Source organism: Pan troglodytes, chromosome 8 (assembly GCF_028858775.2).
Source record: "Pan troglodytes isolate AG18354 chromosome 8, NHGRI_mPanTro3-v2.0_pri, whole genome shotgun sequence".
Taxonomy (NCBI): Eukaryota; Metazoa; Chordata; class Mammalia; order Primates; family Hominidae; genus Pan; species Pan troglodytes.
This window is the reverse complement of record NC_072406.2, coordinates 60,269,080-60,279,412: the sequence shown is the minus strand read 5'-3', so window position 1 is coordinate 60,279,412 and position 10,333 is coordinate 60,269,080.

Below are 10,333 nucleotides of genomic sequence, written 5' to 3'. Positions count from 1 at the left end.
AATGATCTGTTTTTCTGTGGCTATTGTGGGCAAATTGTTAGTAGAGAAACATCACGTCTTTTGTTCACCTCTTTTCTCAGCACCCAGTCCAGAGCCTGATGCTTGTGTGTTCCATCAATGTTGGCTGAATTAATAATTGCTGCTGTCTGCGCTCATTTTATTGCTTCAGGAATGAAGACTGCTGTATTAATTTCCTTGGGCTGCTGTAACAAATACCCACAAATTGGGTGGCTTAAAAAATGGGAATTTGTTCTTGCACAGTGTGGAAGCCAGAAGTCTGAAATCAAGATGTCAACAGCACCCGGCCCCCTCTGAAGTCTACAGGGGAGGACCCTTCCTCACCTCTCAGCTGCTGGTGTTGCCGGCAATCCTTGACGTTCCTTGGCTTGCAGACACATCGCTGTAGTCTCTGCGTCTGCTGTCACTTGGCATTCTCCCTGTGTGTCTGTTTCTGCCTCTTTTTGTTTTCTCGTGAGGACACCAGTCGTAATGGATTAAGGACCCACCATACTCCACTATACCCTCGGCTTTACTAATTATACTACAACAATCATATTTACAAATGAGGTCACATTCTGACACTCCAAGAGGAATGCGAATTTGGCGGGGGCTGTGGGGGAGATTATTTCACCCACTGCAGTTGAGAAGTCTCCCTGTCTGCCTTCAGGGATTGCCTGGGTGATGTCCCTTGCATGGCGTCTAGTGCTGCTGCTCTGATGGCTCTGTCCAGTACTCCCTGCTTGGTGCCTCATCACCTATCACAGAAGGTTGTGACGAAGCATGGACGGGGTGAGGATTCCCAAGAGGGGAAGCCCAGACTTGCATTGGTAATTAAGAGAGAAGAGTCTGGAGCCCAGCTTCCCTGGAAGTCAGCAAGCACTTATTTCTTCCACCCAATCTGCAAGCCACTGTGACATCCCCAGAGATGGGAGGGTGTGGCCCTGAATCTCCAGAGGGACCCTTCATCCTTTTCTGAGAATGAGTGACCATCTTACTGTGTCCAGAGTCGGTTCCTGCCAGAACCCTCCCTGTCTGCCTGACTTCAAGAATGGAGCCGCGGACCTTCCCCGTGAGTGTTACAGCTCTTAAACATGACACGGACCCAAAGAGTAAGTGGTAACAACTTTTATTGTGAAGAGTGAAAGAAAGAAGCTTCCACAGCGTGCAAGAGCACTAACAAGTTTGCTGCTGGTGATGGGGGCGTGGGGTGGCCAACCTTTATTCTGTTATTTGTCCCCTCCCATGTTCCGTTTCTGTCCTATCAGAGTGCCCTTTTTTCAATCCTCCCTGTGATTGGCTACTTTTAGGATCCTGCTGATTGGTGCATTTTACAAAGCGCTGATTGGTGCATTTTACAGAGCTCTGATTTGTGTGTTTTACAATCCAGCTACAGAGTGCTCGTTGGTGCGTTTTACAATTCAACTACAGAGTGCTCATTGGTGAATTTTACAATCCTCTTTTAAGACAGAAAAGTTCTTCAAGTCCCCACTCGACCCAGAAGTCCAGCTGGCTTCACCTGTCATTACTATGGGGCCTTGGCATTGTCCTCTGGGCCTTCCCTCATCATGTGGTCTGAACTGCCAGGAGTCTGCTGAACAGGACGCTGATCCTCCTCTGCTTTGCCAGCATTAGGGGCCTGAGTGTGTGACCTTAGGCATGGAAGTGTGACCTTGCACAGAGCACATGGGCCAGAGCAGTGTGAGTGGGCTCCAGACAGGCTCCTCTCACACCTTGGGGTCAGACATGTCCTGGGGCAACTGGCAAGCCCTAGCCTCTAAACAGACTCACACCCCATCACACTGGGCCTCTGCCAGTGGGGGGTGGGCTTGGCTAGATTTCCAGGAAGCAGAAAGAATCAACACAAAAGCAATCATACTGACAGAGACTTCTGGGGCTGGGGGTGGTAAGGGCATGGGGAGGTCAGAGCTTCATGTCCAGTTGTTTCCTAAGCACATAAGCCCTTTAGCAGCAGGGCTGCTGGGGAGATAATGCAACAAGCTTGTCAAGTAAAACTGCACATATCTTTTTGAAAGACAGCTTTTTAAGGTATGACTCACTATGCAATTTATCCACTTACTTACTGTGCAATTCACCCACTTAAAGTGTACAATTCAGTGGGTTTTGGTATATTCAGCATTGTGCAACCATCAACACTGTCAATTTCAGAGTATTTTCATCACCTGAACCCTGCACCCCTTAGCTATAATCCCCCAAGCCCCAGCTGTAGGAAACCACTTATCTGCTTTCTGTTTCTATAGATTTGCTGACTCCAGACATTTCATACAAATAAAACCATGCAATATATAGGCTTTTGTGTCTGGCTTCTTTCACTTAGCCTGACAATTGTAAGGTTCATCCGTGTTGTAGAATATGTCAGTACTCTGTTCCTTTTTTTAATAGCTGAATAATATTCCACTGGATGGATGGACCACAAATCATTTATCCATTCACCAGTTGATCTACATTTAGGTTGTTCCCACTTTTTTACTATTATGAATACTGTTGCTATTAACACTCATGTACAAGTTTTTGTGTGGACATTTTTTGTCACTTCTCTTGGGTATACACCTGGGACTGAAACTCCTGGTCATATGGCAACTGAATGTATAACTTTTTGAGGACCTTCCCAATTGTCTTCAAAAGCAGCTTCAGTCAGGGAATGTAGGGCCACGTCTCCCTTCAACCAGGAATTCCCATGGCACCTGAGAGAAGAAGAGGGTTTATAAGGTTTACTAGAGGGCCAGCAATATTAACAGGGGGGAGGGAGGGGCAGGGCAAAATGAAAATGCAGACCTCTTGTTCAAAAAGCAGAAAAAGGGCCATTAAAGGAACAAAAAAAGTAAAGATTTTTCTTTCACGACCTCTCTCTTTTTCCCTTTATGACGTTTTCTGTTTGTTACTGAATCTCCTTCTCCCTTAGGCATGGGGACAGTCGGAGTGAGTGCAGACCCTCCCAGCTTGTTCCCACTCCCACCAGCCACAGAACTGATGCACCATGCCCCAGCCAGGCATGGGTACATTGAGCCCCTTGTCTTCTCTCCCCGTAAGCCTGCTCCCCAACTCACAGTGGGTAGGAGACCCCAGGATGTTGCAATCTTCACAACAGGGTGCTCTAGTTCCTGGATTAGGGGGTCAGTGAGGGGCTTACACCTGCCAGGTCACCTCCTGAACGCACAATAGTGCTGCCCAGCTGGAATGTGCCACTGCCAGACCCCACCCTAAGATGCTCTGGGCCATCCACACCAGACCTCAGCCCTCCCCCATGCCCAGCCTCCTCTAGGAGCAGAGGTTGGTAGCTGTTGCTGATTGGAAGTGGGAAAGGGGTGTCTGGGAAGGATCCAAAATGCTGGGGCAGGTGACCAGATGGCCAAGAACCTCTCCTGGGAGGCAGGAAAAGGCAATGGGTAGTGGGGCTGTGTGCGAACTGAGGCTCTGTGCCTCGGTGTATGCTCTATCGTCTATCTGACTTCACTTAGGAAACACAGGTGCAAAGATCAGGAAGACCTTCCTGAGGGCACTCAGCAGTTGCAGTGCATTAAGCCCCAAATTCAGGGCCCTTCTGAGAGCAGGACCTGTGGCCTGTGCTGGTTACCCACACATAAAGCCAGTCCTGGTGTCCCACAAGATTTATTGGGAGACAGGCTGAAGTCCTAGCTCAGTGGTAGGGGACACACAACAACCTTCCCATGTGGAGGACGGTTGCCACGAGAGGCTCTTGCATTCTTTCATGCCAGTGAGCTGGTGGACAAGGGGTCTCTTAGTGGCCCCAGGACAAACCCCACAGACCACCCACATTGAGGAAGGATCCAAAGAGCAAGAAGGAGGTGAGATCAGGGACTCATCCCACTAGGGGTAGGAAGCCAGACAGGAAGTGATCCCAGTGCCCTGCCCTCGCTTGGGAGTCAGAGAGGAAGGAGAACAGAAAGAGAGAATCCCTGGGTTTTCACCAAAGATGTTGATGTGGTTTCAGTATTTGTCCCCTCCAAATTTCATGTTAAATTGTAATCCCCAGTGTTGGAGGTGGGGGTCATGGGAGCTGTTTGGATCATGGGGCAGATCCCTCATGAGTGACTTGGGCTGTCTTCTCGGTGATGAGTGAGCTCTCACTCTGAGTTCACAGGAGATCTGGTTGTTTAAAAGTGTGTGGCACCCACCCCGCCCCTTCTTTCTCTTCTGCTCTCACCATGTGATGTGCCTGCCCCATCAGTGCCTTCCACCATGATTGGAAGCTTTCCAAGGCCTCCCCAGAAGCAGATGCCGCCATACTTCCTGCACAGCCTGCAGAACTGTGAGCCAATTCAACCTCTCTTCTTATACATTACTCAGTCTCAGGTGTTTCATTTGTTTTCTTTTTTTCTTTTTTGAGAAGGAGTCTTGCTCTGTTGCCCAAGCTGGAATGCAGTGGCTTGATCTCAGCTCACTGCAACCTCCACCTCCCGGGTTCAACTGACTTTCATGCCTCAGCCTCCCAAGTAGCTGGGATTACAGGTATGTGCCACCACACCCGGCTAGTACTGGTATTTTTTGTAGACACAGGGTTTCACCATATTGGTCAGGCTGGTCTCAAACTCCTGACCTCAAGTGATCCTCTTGCCTCAGCCTTCAAATGTTTATGGCAGTGCAAGGATGGCTTACTGCAGCTGTATTAACATGAAAGAGTGGAGTCTTAAACTGCAAGTGACTAAGTTACTTTGACTTGGTACTATTACGTTTATGGATCTCAAATCCATCTGAAGATCTCTGCTCTAAGATCCATTACAGAGACTAAAACATCTCCCTTTGCTTTTATAACTAAGGTCTGTGGACTGTTGCATCTGCGACATGACACCTCCACACGGGTGCTAGTCTGGCTTATGCCAGACCAGGCAGGGCCAGAGCTTCTTCACATCAGCTAACTTTCATAACAACCACACGCAGCAAGTATGACTGCCTTGCCACTTTTTGGAAGAGGAAACTAAGGCTCAGGGAGTTGGAATCCCCTGGGTGGTTATGAGGTGGACAGTTAAAATGTAGCACAGCCAGAACCAAAGCCCCCACCCTACTTGTGAGAGGTGAAGCCAGCTGGGCTTCTGAGTCAGGTGAGGACTTGGGGAACTTTTCTATCTAGCTAAAGGATTGTAGACACACCAATCAGTGCTCTGTGTCTAGCTAAAGGTTTGTAAATGCACCAATCAGCACTCTGTTAAAACCGACCAATCAGCACTCTGTAAAATGGACCAATCAGCTCTCTGTAAAATGGACCAATCAGAGCTCTGTAAAATGGACCAATCAGCAGAATGTGGGTGGGGCCAAATAAGGGAATAAAAGTGGGCCACTGAGCTAGCAGCGGCTCTCAGGTCTGGTTCTCTTCCACCGTGTGGAAGCTTTGTTCTTTGGCTCTTTTCAATGAATTTTGCTGCTGCGTAGTCTTTGGGTCCCCACTACGTTTGTGAGTTGTAACACTCACTGTGAGGGTGTGCTGCTTCATTTTTGAAGTCAGCGAGGCCGTGAACCCACGGAGAGGTACGAGAAACAAACAACTGCGGGTGTGCCAGCTTTAAGAGCTGTAACACTAACTGTGAAGGTATGCGGCCTCACTTCTGAAGTCAGCTAGACCACGAACCCATGGGAAAGAAAATCTCTGGAGATATCTAAATATCTGAAGGAACAAACTCCAGACACGCCATCTTTTAGAGCTGTAACACTCACCGTGAGGGTCTGTGGCTTCATTCTTGAAGTCAGCAAGACCAAGAACCCACCGGAAGGAATAAATTCTGGACACGTGGGCTCCTAATCGTTTGTTTGCTCCTAATCTTGAAGTGTGTGTGTGCATGTTGCATGCATGTCTTCACGTAGTAAATACTTGGAGAATGTTCCAAAAGAAGAAGAGGGTAAGGGTGAGAGCGAGGGGGCAGCAGGAGCTAGAGGACTCTGAGAAAGGTGGTCCGAAATTCTGGCCAGCTGGTTGAAAGGATGGAGATGAGGATGGCCTGACATTCAAGAAGGGAATTACACCTTTTGTGCCTAAGATAACTGTTGTGAAATGCCGCGTGCCCTGGGTCCAGGGTCTGTAAAGACCTGGGCCCATAAATATGTCTCTGTGACAGCAGGCAGGCTTTTCAGTGGGTAGCAAGCCACACTCCTGAAGACCAAATTTGAGAAGCAGAAAGCAGGTATTGGAGGGAAAAAGCCCCCGCATCCAGGAAGGACTCTTTTCATGCCAGATTCCATTAGGTTAGCTACTGCCTCCTCCACCCTGTGCGACATTGGGCCTTGCATCCCAAAAGCTGGGGTTAGAAGCTGGCTATGGGATATGCTTTTTTTACACACCACACACTAGGTGGCTGGAGACAGTCCCTAAAGCTCCTGATGGGATGGCTTGGAGACAAGCAGCCTGAATTTTAAAACAGCACACACACTCCCAGTTTTTTGGTTTCGTTTTGTTTTGTTTTTGAGACCGAGCTCCACACTGTCATCCAGGCTGGAGTGCAGTGGTGTAATCTCGGCTCACTGCATCCTCTGCTTCCTGGGTTCAAGCGATTCTCCTGCCTCAGCCTCCCGAGTAGCTGGGATTACAGGTACGTGCCACTGCGCCCAGCTATTTTTGTATTTTTAGTGGAGATGCGGTTTAGTGGAGATGGCCAGGCTGGTCTCAAACGCTTGAGCTTGGTTATCCACCCACTCGGCCTCTCAAAGTGCTGGGATTACAGACGTGACCCACCATGCCCAACCCACCCCCAGTTTCTTAAGATGATTGAGGGGTATAGGTTTTTCACGACATCTCCAGGTCTGAGCGTAGTCTTCCCCTTTAATGCTTGAGAAAGGGAGTGCAATATGTGTCTTTCACATTAATTACATCTCCTAATAGAACTTTGTGGTAAGAGCATTTTTCGTGCATTTTAATATTCCCTTGCACATCAGAAACGAGAAGGTCTACACTCCATACACCTAATTACTGACGAGTGCTCCATGTGTGCATAACATAGACGCTCACATGCACAAACTCCCCTGTCCTTCACGCAGGCTGTAATCATTTGCTGTCTTTGGTCTTTCAACCCAGTCTTTCTTGATTTATCTCTCCTAATGAAGTGGTTGACTTACAACGTGTGGACATTGCCGCCTTCATTGATATATATTTCCTAAATATTGTATTTCATAACCATTCAGTGCTCATGGAAATTCAAATCACTAGGAAAATTACTATAGGCACACGCTAATAACTATCTCATAACAGCTTTGATTAACACTGAAATACATCTTATTAAGGTCATTGGATCAGACACCAAATGAATAAAACTATGTGGGGATATTCATTCAGCCAAAGTAAGTTGGGGCAGTGGTTGTGGATGGTGGAAGAAGGGAGTTTCTAAAGCCCAGGTGGGGCTCGGAGAAGGTCCCTCATGTAATAATGTGTGTGAAGAGCTTTGGTTTCATAAGCTGTTGTAATTCCAAATTACTTCTGATTTTCAAACACGCACTCGCAAATACACACAACCACACACACAGAGGGGTCCCCTTTCAATCATCCACTGAAAATATTTATGCTCTGGGCCTTCCCATGGGTCTACCTTCATTTTTTCTGTTTTCCTCTTCCTGTTTCAAGCAAGGCGGAGATAACAGTGGGAATCTTCAAGCGACATCATGACGTGCTATCCATCAACTTTAGACATGTTTTGTTTTTCTCCCAACATTTTTATAAACATCTCAAACACACACAAAGTTAAAAGAATAGTACAATAAACACTTGAAGGCTCTCGACCCAGATTCAACAATTATTTACCTTCAGCCACAGTGACGTGTGCATCTGTCTGCCTGTCTGTATATTTCTTTATTTTTATTGAACCATTGCAATGTTTTGCACATCATGTCTTCACCCTTGGATACCTCAGCTCTCATTTTCTAAAAATAAGGATATCTTCCCATTATAACCACAACATCATTATCGCACCTAAGAAAATAATAACACCACAATGTGATCTCAGATCTAGCTTATTCACAAATTTCCCTGCGTTAGCCCCTAGACCTCCTGGGCCCGGGCCACCATAGCAAGTAAAGCAGCAAGGCTACTGTCCTTGTATGTGAACACACCCTCCCTTCCTGCGAAGTTCCTTCAGGTTGGCTCCTGCCCCCTTCACCCTGTGAGAGGGGGTCTTGCATTCTGAAGGTGGGGGCCCAGATGGAAGGGAAAATGAGATGCACGGAGGATGTCCTGTGTGTCCTGCCCTCCAGCCAGATGTTTAGAGCTGGGCCATGGCGCGGTTTGAGGTGGGTTACAGGACTGGTCTCTCTTCTTACACGCCACACACTGGATGGCTGGAGGCAGCCCCTGCAGCTCCTGACAGGACAGGTTGGAGACAAGCAGCCTCTGGGGCTGCACATCTTGGTCTGCCTGGCCGGCTGGGGTCTTGGACCACCCCATATGCCATTTCCATCTGAGCATGTGAGCACCTCATGGCTTGGGCCTTGGGTCTTCCTGGAGCCACCACAGGTAGAGAGAAGAGGCTACCTCCGCATTCACCAGCACCTTTCAGAGGGAGCGGAGGAAGGAGTGGGGAGGTGGGCTGCCAAGTGCTTCATGCTCCCCTCTTGTGACAAAGCACCTCAAACTTAGTAGCATAAATCAACAGCCACTTCATTATGCTCTCGAATTGCGTGGGTCAGGAATTGGACAGGGAACAACAGGGCTGTTTTGTCTCTGCTCCATGATATCTGACTTCGGCTGAGAGACACAAAAAGCTGGACATGACTTGAAGGGCTGAGGGCCAGACTTTGCTGGAGGCTCTTCACTCCTAGGTCCAGCACCTGGTCTGGAATGACCACAAGCCTGGACTTAGAGTGGGATTGTCAACTGGGTAACTCAGGTAACTTTCCATGGGTCTGGACTACTCCCAGCATGGTGGCTGGTGTTCTAGAGGGAGCCTCCTGAGACAACACCCAGGAAGCCAACATCCCAAGAGAACAAGCGGGAGCCGCCTGGCCTCACTGAGCTACCTTGGGAGTCACTCACCATCACTGCTGCCACATACTGTGGGTTATAAGTGAGCCACAGAGACCAGCTCAGATTTGAGAGGAGGAGCCATAGACCCTGTCTCCCATGAGGCAGTGGGAGGTCACATTGCAGAAAAGTGTGTGGATGGGCAACACTGTTGTCATCTTTGGAGAATATCATCTGCACTGTGCCGCGGACATTTCCAAGCCTTTCTAGACAGTGGCTGTTGACAACAGTGACTGGAAGGAGGCAGCTTTGGGTCTGCACACACCAGGAGATCAGGAATCCCCGGGGAGAGAGGCAGCCTGGCCAGAGGGGAGGAGCCCCAGCTCTAACCCTGATGGCCCACAGTCTTGTCCCTATGCTTACAGGCACTAGCTGGTTTAATTAGGCAGCAGGCCCTTAATTGTATGAGATTGAAGCTACTAGCTCTGGGCTATGCAGGCAGGAAGCCCCGGCTAGACCCTGAAACCAATCTGTCTTCCCTCACCTCACCGCCTCCTCACTGAAGGCCAGAGCTGGCCTTCAACTGTCCAAGGGCTGCTCTGCTCTGGACTCTCTCACTGGTAAAATGTGTTACCATGGGTGCACCACTTCACCCAAATGAGCCACAATCTCTCACTAGGAAGAAGGAGGCCATGAGTCCTGCCTGTTGGGGCTCCCGGGGTGGTCGAGTAGCACCGGGCATGCTTGGGGCATATGCATAAGGAGGGCCAACGCTATGCGTTATCGAGTGTTACATGTTCATGTGTTTATCCATAACTCACAAAACATTGTCCTGCATTTTAAATGCTCTAAGCACTCAGCTACTCGAGAGGCTGAGGCTGAGGAGGATTGCTTGAGCCCAAGAGTTGGAGCCTGCAGTGAGCTATGATCATGCTACTGCCTTCCAGCCTGGGCCACAGAGAGAGACCCTGTCTCCAAACAAAACAAAACACGCTGGGCGCATTGGCTCATGCCTGTAATCCCAGCACTTTGGGAGGCTGAGATGGGCGGATTGCCTGAGGTCAGGAGTTCAAGACCAGCCAGACCAACATGGTGAAACCTCGTCTCTACAAAAAATACAAAAATTAGCCTGGCGTGGTGGCGGGTGCCTGTAATCCCAGCTACTCAGGAGGCTGAGGCAGGAGAATCACTTGAAGCCAGGAAGCAGAGGTTGCAGTGAGCCGACACTGGGCCATTGCACTCCAGCCTGGGCAACAAGAGTGAAACTCTGTCTCAAACAAGCAAACGAATGAATGAACAAAAAACAACACCCTAGTTTGCTTTTGATTAAAACTTTTTATAAAAGAAAAGTAAATACTCTCAGCTGGGTGGCTGGTCTGCTGAAGGCCGGAGATGGTGGGCTCTCTCTTCTGTTCCAGG